Below are 12,589 nucleotides of genomic sequence, written 5' to 3'. Positions count from 1 at the left end.
AACATAATGGTTAGATAGACTCAAAAACTTTCATGAACCTTGTCAATGAACTTCCACGTGTGCCCCCTTCGTCGCACGGAGAATATCAAGTCGATAGTCAATTTCACGCCAGGTAGCGGCAAGCATGTCGGCATCCACAGATGCTATTGCGGTTGTAATTCTGGCTTTTAGGCCATCAATATTCGACACGATCCTCCTGTAAACATTGTCCTTTATAAATCCCCAAAGAAAAAAGTCCAGCGGCGTTATATCAGGTGATCTGGGTGGCCAAGGAATTGGACACCCAGAAAGACATGTGGCTGAAGCTCTTCTAGTTGTGGAAATACGAAGTTTTCCAACATGTCTAAGTATACGACTGATGAGATTGTCTTTTCTGTAAAAAAGAAAGCTACCTCTCGTGAAATTGACTACCGACTTGATATTCTCCGTGCGACGAAGGGGTCACACGTGGAAGTTCATTGACAAGGGTCATGAAACTTTTTGAGTCTATCTAACCATTAATGTTATTAATTTTAATCTATCTTTATTATTTTATGAGTTATTAAACATCAAAATGGGTCCGAAACTTTATAAACACCCTGTATAATTCCAATCTTATTATGCAATTTTAACACTTTTTATTTTTCTATACATCTGTAACATTATGGTACTTGTAAGTTTAATAATTAGATTTCCTTCCCTTTCTTTTTTAAAAATCTTTAAACTCAATAAACCTAGTCTATATTTTTCAACTTTTTGTCAGACTTTATGAAACTAGCAGCTTTTTTTTAAATTTTTGACGCTGATTCGGAAAAGGACTTATGTTATTGTCAATCACATCAGAGTTTCTTAAAAAATAGTCATTTTAATAATTTTTAATCAATGTGATCAAGAATCTACAATCGTTTAATAAATTAAAATTTTAAAGTTATGTACCAATTTTTATTCTTTTTTTACACTCAATCGAATAGAACAAATTACAAGCTGATAAGGAGCATTTATTTTAAAGTTGTGAGTAATTTTATGTGAGGAAAATGTCTAAGAGAGAATGATTTGAAATAATACTTTTAAAATAAGTTGAGTATAATATCTCCTATATAACTTATAATACCGAGCAGAATAAAACTAATAGTTGGTTGTTACAAACACTTGTTTAAATATAAATACACATCCCATAGGATGAAACTCAAAATAATGCATATTACTTTCAACAATAAATGTTTTTATTTGCAATTGATTTTATTCAATTCACGATTAAAATTGCATACTATACTGACTTATTTCTAAAATGTCTAAGATTTCCGAAATTCGCACATTTTTGAAGTAGTGAACCATACACAGCTGCATGAAAAAGCTCATAACCTTGAAACAAATTGTCATATAAACTTGAAATCGGATTTAATTTCATTCTGCCCAATATTCTAATAAGTAATAACAATCTGCTTAGTAAATAATTAACGTGAGTAAAATGCGAGAAAATAACATGTAGTGAAAATAGCAGTTTTGTGATCAAACATAAAGAAGTGAGCTAGTACAGTTACTAGTTTTCAATTATCAAATATCCAGCAAACTATTGTTATCAACAATTACATAAATTCTGTAGTTTATTAGGAGAGATTACTTTTTCTTTTAGGTATAAATTCAGAACTATATCCTAGGGGAAGGCTGAGCTTGAGCTTGCTTGTCTCTTCTTCCGCGCCGCCGCGCATGTGCTATTTACAGCCTAGGCCATCTCAATAATATCAGGGAACTGTGGACAAATATATATATATATATATATATATATATATATATATATATATATATATATATATATATATATATATATATATATATATATATATATATATATATATATATATATATATATATATATATATATATATATATATATATATATAAAGCAAAATTGCTATTTTAAAAATCTTTCAATTTTCAATGATTTATTTATAAGAGAAATTGTGAACATTTTTCTCAATTAATCAGCGTGCATACTGCTACGTTAAAACATATACATTTAAGCAAAATAAAAAGAATAGTTCTATTTGACTGAACTACAAACAATAAAATATACCGTGCATAACCTGCTGTAACGATTCACCAGTAATGTTACCTAAAACAGTGACGAGAAATATTTCGGTTATTCTCTCTTATTGCTAAGCCTACAACGATAGCCTCTAAGAATATCCTCCAACTTAAATTATTTAAGATCAAGATGCGTCGTTAAAACAAAAATAAAAAAATTTAAGTTTCAAAATTGAAGCATATTTGATTAAAAGTGATAAAACTAAATTAATAAATGTCAAGCACACCTACCGAATTTCGAATAGACTTTCGATTGTCAACACACACGCCATTTGCCGGCTCGCATGGAACTCTGGGAAGTGAGTTAGTTAATATGAAGTGTACTTTTAGCAACCTTAAAACAAGCTTAGGTATAAATAAAATGACTTCAACACCTCAATAAATACCTCACTCTCTTTAGTTGAAATAAGGTATATTTTTTTATACCTCATAAATACCTCAATATCGTTAGTAGAAAAAAGGTATATTTTTTATACCTCGTAATTACCACACTCTCGTTAGTTGAAATAAGGTTGATTTTTTTATACCTCATAAATACCTCTTTTGTTACAAGTGTAAGAGAAACAACCTCGTATACCTTAAAAATCATCTTATCAGTCTGGATGATTTGAAGTGAATTTAAAACAACCTCAAAATAAGCTTAGGTATAAATAAAATGACTTCATATACCTCAATAAATACCTTTTTATCGTTAGTTGAAATAAGGTAAAAATTTTTATACCTCAAAAATACCTCTTTTGTTACAAGTGTAAGAAAATAAACCTGGTATACCTTTAAAATCTCCTTATCAGTCTGGTTGATTTGAAGTGAATTTTAAAAGACCTCAAAACAAGCTGAAGTATATATAAATCAACCTCGTACACCTTAATTACAACCTTTACGAAGTATAATTTTTATTGCTGTTTTCTCTGCAACCTTATATATACCTCAAATATACCTCAAAACAACCTTAATACCTCAAAAATACCTCAAATCAACCTTAAATATACCTTAAATTTTTATAAGGGTAAAAGCCAAAATCAAAGTTATTTAAAAAGGGCTCCATAGTAAGTTTTATTTTCTTTCTATTCACCTTGTCAAGCCCGCGTGGCCTAATGGATAAGGCATCGGTCTCCTAAACGAAGGATTGCGGGTTCGAGTCTGGCCGTGGGTAGATGAGTACTTTTTTTCATCATTTTTTGGAAATCTGAGACAGCAAGACAATATTGTTATTTTATGCTTGTCTTATATTGGGGACTTGAACAGTCCGAACCTCAAAAGAACTTGTCTAACAATTTAAATATTTTAAACCAATAGCAGTTAATAATACCTTGATAAGTGCAAATCCTCTCTAGAGACAGTAAAAGCCAAAATCAAATTTAGTTAAAAAGTGCTCCATAGTAAATTTTATTTTCTTTCTATCCATCTTGTCAAGCCCGCGTGGCCTAATGGATAAGGCATCGGTCTCCTAATCCGGGGATTGCGGGTTCGAGTCCCGCCGTGTTTAGATGAGTACTTTTTTTCATCATTTTTTGGAATTCTGAGACAGCAAGACAATATTGTTATTTCTTGCTTGTCTTACATTGGGGACTTGAACAATCCGAACCTCAAAAGAACTTGTCTAACAATTTACCTATTTTAAACCAATAGAAGTTAATAATTCCTTGATAAGTGCAAATCCTCTCTAGAGACAGTAAAAGCCAAAATCAAATTTATTTAAAAAGTGCTCCATAGTAAGTTTTATTTTCTTTCTATCCATCTTGTCAAGCCCGCGTGGCCTAATGGATAAGGCATCGGTCTCCTAAACCGGGTATTGCGGGTTCGAGTCCCGCCGTGGGTAGATGAGTACTTTTTTTTACACTTTTTGGAATTCTGAGACAGCAGGTCAATATTGTTATTTCATGCTTGTCTTATATTGGGGACTTAAACAGTCCGAACCTCAAAAGAACTTGTCTAACAATTTAACTATTTTAAACCAATAGCAGTTAATAATTCCTTGATAAGTGCAAATCGTCTCAAGAGACAGTAAAAGCCAAAATCAAATTTATTTAAAAAGTGCTCCATAATAGGTTTTATTTTCTTTCTATCCATCTTGTCAAGCCCACGTGGCCAAATGGATAAGGCATCGGTCTCCTATACCGGGGATTGCGGGTTCGAGTCCCGCCGTGTGTAGATGAGTATTTTTTTTCTTCATTTTTTGGAATTCTGAGGCAGCAAGACATTATTGTTATTTCATGCTTGTCTTATATTGGGAACTTGAACAGTCCGAACCTCAAAAGAACTTGTCTAACAATTTAACTATTTTAAACCAATAGCAGTTAATAATTCCTTGATGAGTGCAAATCCTCTCTAGAGACAGTAAAAGCCAATATCAAATTTATTTAAAAAGTGCTCCACAGTAAGTTTTATTTTTTTTTCTATCCTTCTTGTCAAGCCCGCGTGGCCTAATGGATAAGGCATCGGTCTCCTAAACAGAGGATTGCGGGTTCGAGTCCCGCCGTGGGTAGATGAGTATCTTTTTTCATCATTTTTTGGAATTCTGAGGCAGCAAGACAATATTGTTATTTCATGCTTGTCTAATATTTTGAACTTGAACAGTCCGAACCTCAAAAGAACTTGTCTAACATTTTAACTATTTTAAACCAATAGCAGTTAATAATTCTTTGATAAGTGCTAATCCTCTCAAGAGACAGTAAAAGCCAAAATCAAAGTTATTTAAAAAGTGCTCCATAGTAAGTTTTATTTTCTTTCTATTCATCTTGCCAAGCCCGCGTGGCCTAATGGATAAGGCATTGGTCTCCTAAACCGGGGATTGCGGGTTCGAGTCCCGTTGTGGGTAGATGAGTACTTTTTTTCATCACTTTTTGGAATTCTGAGACAGCAGGTCAATATTGTTATTTCATGCTTGTCTTATATTGGGGACTTAAACAGTCCGAACCTCAAAAGAACTTGTCTAACAATTTAACTATTTTAAACCAATAGCAGTTAATAATTCCTTGATAAGTGCAAATCGTCTCAAGAGACAGTAAAAGCCAAAATCAAATTTATTTAAAAAGTGCTCCATAATAGGTTTTATTTTCTTTCTATCCATCTTGTCAAGCCCACGTGGCCAAATGGATAAGGCATCGGTCTCCTAAACCGGGGATTGCGGGTTCGAGTCCCGCCGTGTGTAGATGAGTATTTTTTTTCTTCATTTTTTGGAATTCTGAGACAGCAAGACATTATTGTTATTTCATGCTTGTCTTATATTGGGAACTTGAACAGTTCGAACCTCAAAAGAACTTGTCTAACAATTTAACTATTTTAAACCAATAGCAGTTAATAATTCCTTGATGAGTGCAAATCCTCTCTAGAGACAGTAAAAGCCAATATCAAATTTATTTAAAAAGTGCTCCACAGTAAGTTTTATTTTTTTTTCTATCCTTCTTGTCAAGCCCGCGTGGCCTAATGGATAAGGCATCGGTCTCCTAAACAGAGGATTGCGGGTTCGAGTCCCGCCGTGGGTAGATGAGTATCTTTTTTCATCATTTTTTGGAATTCTGAGGCAGCAAGACAATATTGTTATTTCATGCTTGTCTAATATTTTGAACTTGAACAGACCGAACCTCAAAAGAACTTGTCTAACATTTTAACTATTTTAAACCAATAGCAGTTAATAATTCTTTGATAAGTGCTAATCCTCTCAAGAGACAGTAAAAGCCAAAATCAAAGTTATTTAAAAAGTGCTCCATAGTAAGTTTTATTTTCTTTCTATTCATCTTGTCAAGCCCGCGTGGCCTAATGGATAAGGCATCGGTCTCCTTAACGAAGGATTGCGGGTTCGAGTCCCGCCGTGGGTAGATGAGTAATTTTTTTCATCATTTTTTGGAATTCTGAGACAGCAAGACAATATTGTTATTTCATGCTTGTCTAATATTTTGGACTTGAACAGTCCGAACCTCAAAAGAACTTGTCTAACAATTTAACTATTTTAAACCAATAGCAGTTAATAATTCTTTGATAAGTGCTAATCCTCTCAAGAGACAGTAAAAGCCAAAATCAAAGTTATTTAAAAAGTGCTCCATAGTAAGTTTTATTTTCTTTCTATTCATCTTGTCAAGCCCGCGTGGCCTAATGGATAAGGCATCGGTCTCCTAAACGAAGGATTGCGGGTTCGAGTCCCGCCGTGGGTAGATGAGTACTTTTTTTCATCATTTTTTGGAAATCTGAGACAGCAAGACAATATTGTTATTTTATGCTTGTCTTATATTGGGGACTTGAACAGTCCGAACCTCAAAAGAACTTGTCTAACAATTTAAATATTTTAAACCAATAGCAGTTAATAATACCTTGATAAGTGCAAATCCTCTCTAGAGACAGTAAAAGCCAAAATCAAATTTAGTTAAAAAGTGCTCCATAGTAAGTTTTATTTTCTTTCTATCCATCTTGTCAAGCCCGCGTGGCCTAATGGATAAGGCATCGGTCTCCTAATCCGGGGATTGCGGGTTCGAGTCCCGCCGTGTTTAGATGAGTACTTTTTTTCATCATTTTTTGGAATTCTGAGACAGCAAGACAATATTGTTATTTCATGCTTGTCTTACATTGGGGACTTGAACAATCCGAACCTCAAAAGAACTAGTCTAACAATTTACCTATTTTAAACCAATAGCAGTTAATAATTCTTTGATAAGTGCTAATCCTCTCAAGAGACAGTAAAAGCCAAAATCAAAGTTATTTAAAAAGTGCTCCATAGTAAGTTTTATTTTCTTTCTATTCATCTTGTCAAGCCCGCGTGGCCTAATGGATAAGGCATCGGTCTCCTAAACGAAGGATTGCGGGTTCGAGTCCCGCCGTGGGTAGATGAGTACTTTTTTTCGTCATTTTTTGGGAATCTGAGACAGCAAGACAATATTGTTATTTTATGCTTGTCTTATATTGGGGACTTGAACAGTCCGAACCTCAAAAGAACTTGTCTAACAATTTAAATATTTTAAACCAATAGCAGTTAATAATACCTTGATAAGTGCAAATCCTCTCTAGAGACAGTAAAAGCCAAAATCAAATTTAGTTAAAAAGTGCTCCATAGTAAGTTTTATTTTCTTTCTATCCATCTTGTCAAGCCCGCGTGGCCTAATGGATAAGGCATCGGTCTCCTAATCCGGGGATTGCGGGTTCGAGTCCCGCCGTGTTTAGATGAGTACTTTTTTTCATCATTTTTGGGAATTCTGAGACAGCAAGACAATATTGTTATTTCATGCTTGTCTTACATTGGGGACTTGAACAATCCGAACCTCAAAAGAACTTGTCTAACAATTTACCTATTTTAAACCAATAGAAGTTAATAATTCCTTGATAAGTGCAAATCCTCTCTAGAGACAGTAAAAGCCAAAATCAAATTTATTTAAAAAGTGCTCCATAGTAAGTTTTATTTTCTTTCTATCCATCTTGTCAAGCCCGCGTGGCCTAATGGATAAGGCATCGGTCTCCTAAACCGGGTATTGCGGGTTCGAGTCCCGCCGTGTGTAGATGAGTATTTTTTTTCATCATTTTTTGAAATTCTGAGACAGCAAGGCATTATTGTTATTTCATGCTTGTCTTATATTGGGAACTTGAACAGTCCGAACCTCAAAAGAACTTGTCTAACAATTTAACTATTTTAAACCAATAGCAGTTAATAATTCCTTGATGAGTGCAAATCCTCTCTAGAGACAGTAAAAGCCAATATCAAATTTATTTAAAAAGTGCTCCACAGTAAGTTTTATTTTTTTTTCTATCCTTCTGGTCAAGCCCGCGTGGCCTAATGGATAAGGCATCGGTCTCCTAAACAGAGGATTGCGGGTTCGAGTCCCGCCGTGGGTAGATGAGTATTTTTTTTCATCATTTTTTGGAATTCTGGGACAGCAAGACAATATCGTTATTTCATGCTTGTCTAATATTTTGGACTTGAACAGTCCGAACCTCAAAAGAACTTGTCTAACAATTTAACTATTTTAAACCAAAAGCAGTTAATAATTCTTTGATAAGTGCTAATCCTCTCAAGAGACAGTAAAAGCCAAAATCAAAGTTATTTAAAAAGTGCTCCATAGTAAGTTTTATTTTCTTTCTATTCATCTTGTCAAGCCCGCGTGGCCTAATGGATAAGGCATCGGTCTCCAAAACGAAGGATTGCGGGTTCGAGTCCCGCCGTGGGTAGATGAGTATTTTTTTTCATCATTTTTTGGAATTCTGAGACAGCAAGACAATATTGTTATTTCATGCTTGTCTTATATTGGGGACTTGAACAGTCCGAACCTCAAAAGAACTTGTCTAACAATTTAACTATTTTAAACCAATAGAAGTTAATAATTCCTTGATAAGTGCAAATCCTCTCTAGAGACAGTAAAAGCCAAAATCAAATTTATTTAAAAAGTGCTCCATAGTAAGTTTTATTTTCTTTCTATCCATCTTGTCAAGCCCGCGTGGCCTAATGGATAAGGCATCGGTCTCCTAAACCGGGGATTGCGGGTTCGAGTCCCGCCGTGGGTAGATGAGTACTTTTTTCATAATTTTTTGGAATTCTGAGACAGCAAGACAATATTGTTATTTCATGCTTGTCTTATATTGGGGACTTGAACAGTCCGAACCTCAAAAGAACTTGTCTAACAATTTAACTATTTTAAACCAATAGAAGATAATAATTCCTTGATAAGTGCAAATCCTCTCTTGAGACAGTAAAAGCCAAAATCAAATTTATTTAAAAAGTGCTCCATAGTAAGTTTTATTTTCTTTCTATCCATCTTATCAAGCCCGCGTGGCCTAGTGGATAAGGCATCGGTCTCCTAACCCGGGGATTGCGGGTTCGTGTCCCGCCGTGGGTAGATGAGTACTTTTTTTCATCACTTTTTGGAATTCTGAGACTGCAGGACAGTACTCTTATTTCATGCTTGTCTTATATTGGGGACTTGAACAGTCCGAACCTCAAAGGAACTTGTCTAACAATTTAACTATTTTAAACCAATAGCAGTTAATAATTCCTTGATAAGTGCAAATCCTCTCAAGAGACAGTAAAAGCCAAAATCAAATTTATTTAAAAAGTGCTCCATACTAAGTTTTATTTTCTTTCTATCCATCTTGTCAAGCCCGCGTGGCCTAATGGATAAGGCATCGGTCTCCTAAACCGGGGATTGCGGGTTCGAGTCCCGCCGTGTGTAGATGAGTATTTTTTTTCATCATTTTTTGGAATTCTGAGACAGCAAGGCATTATTGTTATTTCATGCTTGTCTTATATTGGGAGCTTGAACAGTCCGAACCTCAAAAGAACTTGTCTAACAATTTAACTATTTTAAACCAATAGCAGTTAATAATTCCTTGATGAGTGCAAATCTTCTCTAGAGACTGTAAAAGCCAATATCAAATTTATTTAAATCGTGCTCCACAGTAAGTTTTATTTTTTTTCTATCCTTCTTGTCAAGCCCGCGTGGCCTAATGTATAAGGCATCGGTCTCCTAAACAGAGGATTGCGGGTTCGAGTCCCGCCGTGGGTAGATGAGTATTTTTTTTCATCATTTTTTGGAATTCTGAGACAGCAAGACAATATTGTTATTTCATGCTTGTCTAATATTTTGGACTTGAACAGTCCGAAACTCAAAAGAACTTGTCTAACAATTTAACTATTTTAAACCAATAGCAGTTAATAATTCTTTGATAAGAGCTAATCCTCTCAAGGGACAGTAAAAGCCAAAATCAAAGTTATTTAAAAAGTGCTCCATAGTAAGTTTTATTTTCTTTCTATTCATCTTGTCAAGCCCGCTTGGCCTAATGGATAAGGCATCGGTCTCCTAAACGAAGGATTGCGGGTTCGAGTCCCGCCGTGGGTAGATGAGTACTTTTTTTCATCATTTTTTAGAAATCTGAGACAGCAAGACAATATTGTTATTTTATGCTTGTCTTATATTGGGGACTTGAACAGTCCGAACCTCAAAAGAACTTGTCTAACAATTTAACTATTTTAAACCAATAGTAGTTAATAATTCCTTGATAAGTGCAAATCCTCTCTAGAGACAGTAAAAGCCAAAATCAAATTTATTTAAAAAGTGCTCCATAGTAAGTTTTATTTTCTTTATATCCATCTTTTCAAGCCCGCGTGGCCTAATGGATAAGGCATCGGTCTCCTAAACCGGGGATTGCGGGTTCGAGTCCCGCCGTGGATAGATGAGTGTTATTTTTTTCATCATTCTTTGGAATTCTGTGACAGCAAGAGAATATTGTTATTTCATGTTTGTCTTATTTTGGGGACTTGTACAGTCCGAACCTCGAAAGAACTTGCCTAACAATTTAACTATTTTAAACCAATAGTAGTTAATAATTCCTTGTTAAGTGCAAATCCTCTCTAGAGACAGTAAAAGCCAAAATCAAATTTATTTAAAAAGTGCTCCATAGTAAGTTTTATTTTCTTTCTATCCATCTTGTCAAGCCCGCGTGGCCTAATGGATAAGGCATCGGTCTCCTAAACCGGGGATTGCGGGTTCGAGTCCCGCCGTGGGTAGATGAGTATTTTGTTTCATCATTTTTTTGAATTCTGAGACAGCAAGACAATATTGTTATTTCATGCTTGTCTTATATTGGGGACTTGAACAGTCCGAACCTCAAAAGAACTTGTCTAACAATTTAACTATTTTAAACCAATAGTAGTTAATAATTCCTTGATAAGTGCAAATCCTCTCTAGAGACAGTAAAAGCCAAAATCAAATTTATTTAAAAAGTGCTCCATAGTAAGTTTTATTTTCTTTCTATCCATCTTGTCAAGCGCGCGTGGCCTAATGGATCAGGCATCGGTCTCCTAAACCGGGGATTGCGGGTTAGAGTCCCGCCGTGGGTAGACGAGTATTTTTTTTCATCCTTTTTTGGAATTCTGAGACAGCAAGACAATATTGTTATTTCATGTTTGTCTTATATTGGGGACTTGTACTGTCCGAACCTCAAAAGAACTTGTCTAACAATTTAACTATTTTAAACCAATAGCAGTTAATAATTCCTTGATGAGTGCAAATCTTCTCTAGAGACTGTAAAAGCCAATATCAAATTTATTTAAAAAGTGCTCCACAGTAAGTTTTATTTTTTTTTTCTATCCTTCTTGTCAAGCCCGCGTGGCCTAATGTATAAGGCATCGGTCTCCTAAACAGAGGATTGCGGGTTCGAGTCCCGCCGTGGATAGATGAGTATTTTTTTTCATCATTTTTTGGAATTCTGAGACAGCAAGACAATATTGTTATTTCATGCTTGTCTTATATTGGGGACTTGAACAGTCCGAACCTCAAAAGAACTTTTCTAACAATTTAACTATTTTAAACCAATAGTAGTTAATAATTCCTTGATAAGTGCAAATCCTCAAGAGACAGTAAAAGCCAATATCAAATTTATTTAAAAAGTGCTCCATAGTAAGTTTTATTTTCTTTCTATCCATCTTGCCAAGCGCGTGTGGCCTAAAGGATAAGGCATCGGTCTCCTAAACCGGGGATTGCGGGTTCGAGTCCCGCCGTGGGTAGATGAGTATTTTTTTCATCCTTTTTTGGAATTCTGAGACAGCAAGACAATATTGTTATTTCATGCTTGTCTTATATTTGGGACTTGAACAGTCCGAACCTCAAAAGAACTTGTCTAACAATTTAACTATTTTAAACCAATAGCAGTTAATAATTCTTTGATAAGAGCTAATCCTCTCAAGAGACAGTAAAAGCCAATATCAAATTTATTTAAAAAGTGCTCCACAGTAAGTTTTATTTTTTTTTTCTATCCTTCTTGTCAAGCCCGCGTGGCCTAATGTATAAGGCATCGGTCTCCTAAACAGAGGATTGCGGGTTCGAGTCCCGCCGTGGATAGATGAGTATTTTTTTTCATCATTTTTTGGAATTCTGAGACAGCAAGACAATATTGTTATTTCATGCTTGTCTTATATTGGGGACTTGAACAGTCCGAACCTCAAAAGAACTTTTCTAACAATTTAACTATTTTAAACCAATAGTAGTTAATAATTCCTTGATAAGTGCAAATCCTCAAGAGACAGTAAAAGCCAATATCAAATTTATTTAAAAAGTGCTCCATAGTAAGTTTTATTTTCTTTCTATCCATCTTGCCAAGCGCGTGTGGCCTAAAGGATAAGGCATCGGTCTCCTAAACCGGGGATTGCGGGTTCGAGTCCCGCCGTGGGTAGATGAGTATTTTTTTTCATCCTTTTTTGGAATTCTGAGACAGCAAGACAATATTGTTATTTCATGCTTGTCTTATATTTGGGACTTGAACAGTCCGAACCTCAAAAGAACTTGTCTAACAATTTAACTATTTTAAACCAATAGCAGTTAATAATTCTTTGATAAGAGCTAATCCTCTCAAGAGACAGTAAAAGCCAAAATCAAAGTTATTTAAAAAGTGCTCCATAGTAAGTTTTATTTTCTTTCTATTCATCTTGTCAAGCCCGCGTGGCCTAATGGATAAGGCATCGGTCTCCTAAACGAAGGATTGCGGGTTCGAGTCCCGCCGTGGGTAGATGAGTACTTTTTTTCATCATTTTTTAGAAATCTGAGACAGCAAG

The 12,589-nt window shown here is 34.9% G+C and overlaps 11 non-coding genes across 11 annotated transcripts; all 11 read left to right on the top strand.

The window, feature by feature from the left end:
- Positions 1-3,810: 3,810 nt before the first annotated feature.
- TRNAR-CCU (transfer RNA arginine (anticodon CCU)) lies at positions 3,811-3,883 on the top strand. Its single transcript has one exon. It is a non-coding gene; the product is annotated as a tRNA-Arg (tRNA).
- A 593-nt stretch (positions 3,884-4,476) lies between these two features.
- On the top strand, positions 4,477-4,549 carry TRNAR-CCU (transfer RNA arginine (anticodon CCU)). The gene has a single exon. It is a non-coding gene; the product is annotated as a tRNA-Arg (tRNA).
- A 927-nt stretch (positions 4,550-5,476) lies between these two features.
- Positions 5,477-5,549, top strand: TRNAR-CCU (transfer RNA arginine (anticodon CCU)). The gene has a single exon. It is a non-coding gene; the product is annotated as a tRNA-Arg (tRNA).
- A 593-nt stretch (positions 5,550-6,142) lies between these two features.
- Positions 6,143-6,215, top strand: TRNAR-CCU (transfer RNA arginine (anticodon CCU)). Its single transcript has one exon. It is a non-coding gene; the product is annotated as a tRNA-Arg (tRNA).
- Positions 6,216-6,808: 593 nt separating this feature from the next.
- On the top strand, positions 6,809-6,881 carry TRNAR-CCU (transfer RNA arginine (anticodon CCU)). The gene has a single exon. It is a non-coding gene; the product is annotated as a tRNA-Arg (tRNA).
- A 927-nt stretch (positions 6,882-7,808) lies between these two features.
- Positions 7,809-7,881, top strand: TRNAR-CCU (transfer RNA arginine (anticodon CCU)). The gene has a single exon. It is a non-coding gene; the product is annotated as a tRNA-Arg (tRNA).
- Positions 7,882-8,474: 593 nt separating this feature from the next.
- TRNAR-CCU (transfer RNA arginine (anticodon CCU)) lies at positions 8,475-8,547 on the top strand. The gene has a single exon. It is a non-coding gene; the product is annotated as a tRNA-Arg (tRNA).
- A 592-nt stretch (positions 8,548-9,139) lies between these two features.
- Positions 9,140-9,212, top strand: TRNAR-CCU (transfer RNA arginine (anticodon CCU)). The gene has a single exon. It is a non-coding gene; the product is annotated as a tRNA-Arg (tRNA).
- A 926-nt stretch (positions 9,213-10,138) lies between these two features.
- On the top strand, positions 10,139-10,211 carry TRNAR-CCU (transfer RNA arginine (anticodon CCU)). Its single transcript has one exon. It is a non-coding gene; the product is annotated as a tRNA-Arg (tRNA).
- A 262-nt stretch (positions 10,212-10,473) lies between these two features.
- On the top strand, positions 10,474-10,546 carry TRNAR-CCU (transfer RNA arginine (anticodon CCU)). Its single transcript has one exon. It is a non-coding gene; the product is annotated as a tRNA-Arg (tRNA).
- Positions 10,547-12,470: 1,924 nt separating this feature from the next.
- Positions 12,471-12,543, top strand: TRNAR-CCU (transfer RNA arginine (anticodon CCU)). The gene has a single exon. It is a non-coding gene; the product is annotated as a tRNA-Arg (tRNA).
- Positions 12,544-12,589: the final 46 nt, after the last annotated feature.

This window comes from Parasteatoda tepidariorum, chromosome 6 (genome assembly GCF_982258835.1).
Source record: "Parasteatoda tepidariorum strain Cologne lab strain chromosome 6, Ptep-v5.0, whole genome shotgun sequence".
Classification (NCBI taxonomy): domain Eukaryota; kingdom Metazoa; phylum Arthropoda; class Arachnida; order Araneae; family Theridiidae; genus Parasteatoda; species Parasteatoda tepidariorum.
Note: the sequence above shows the minus strand (reverse complement) of the source record. Positions and strands in the feature narration are given on the sequence as shown.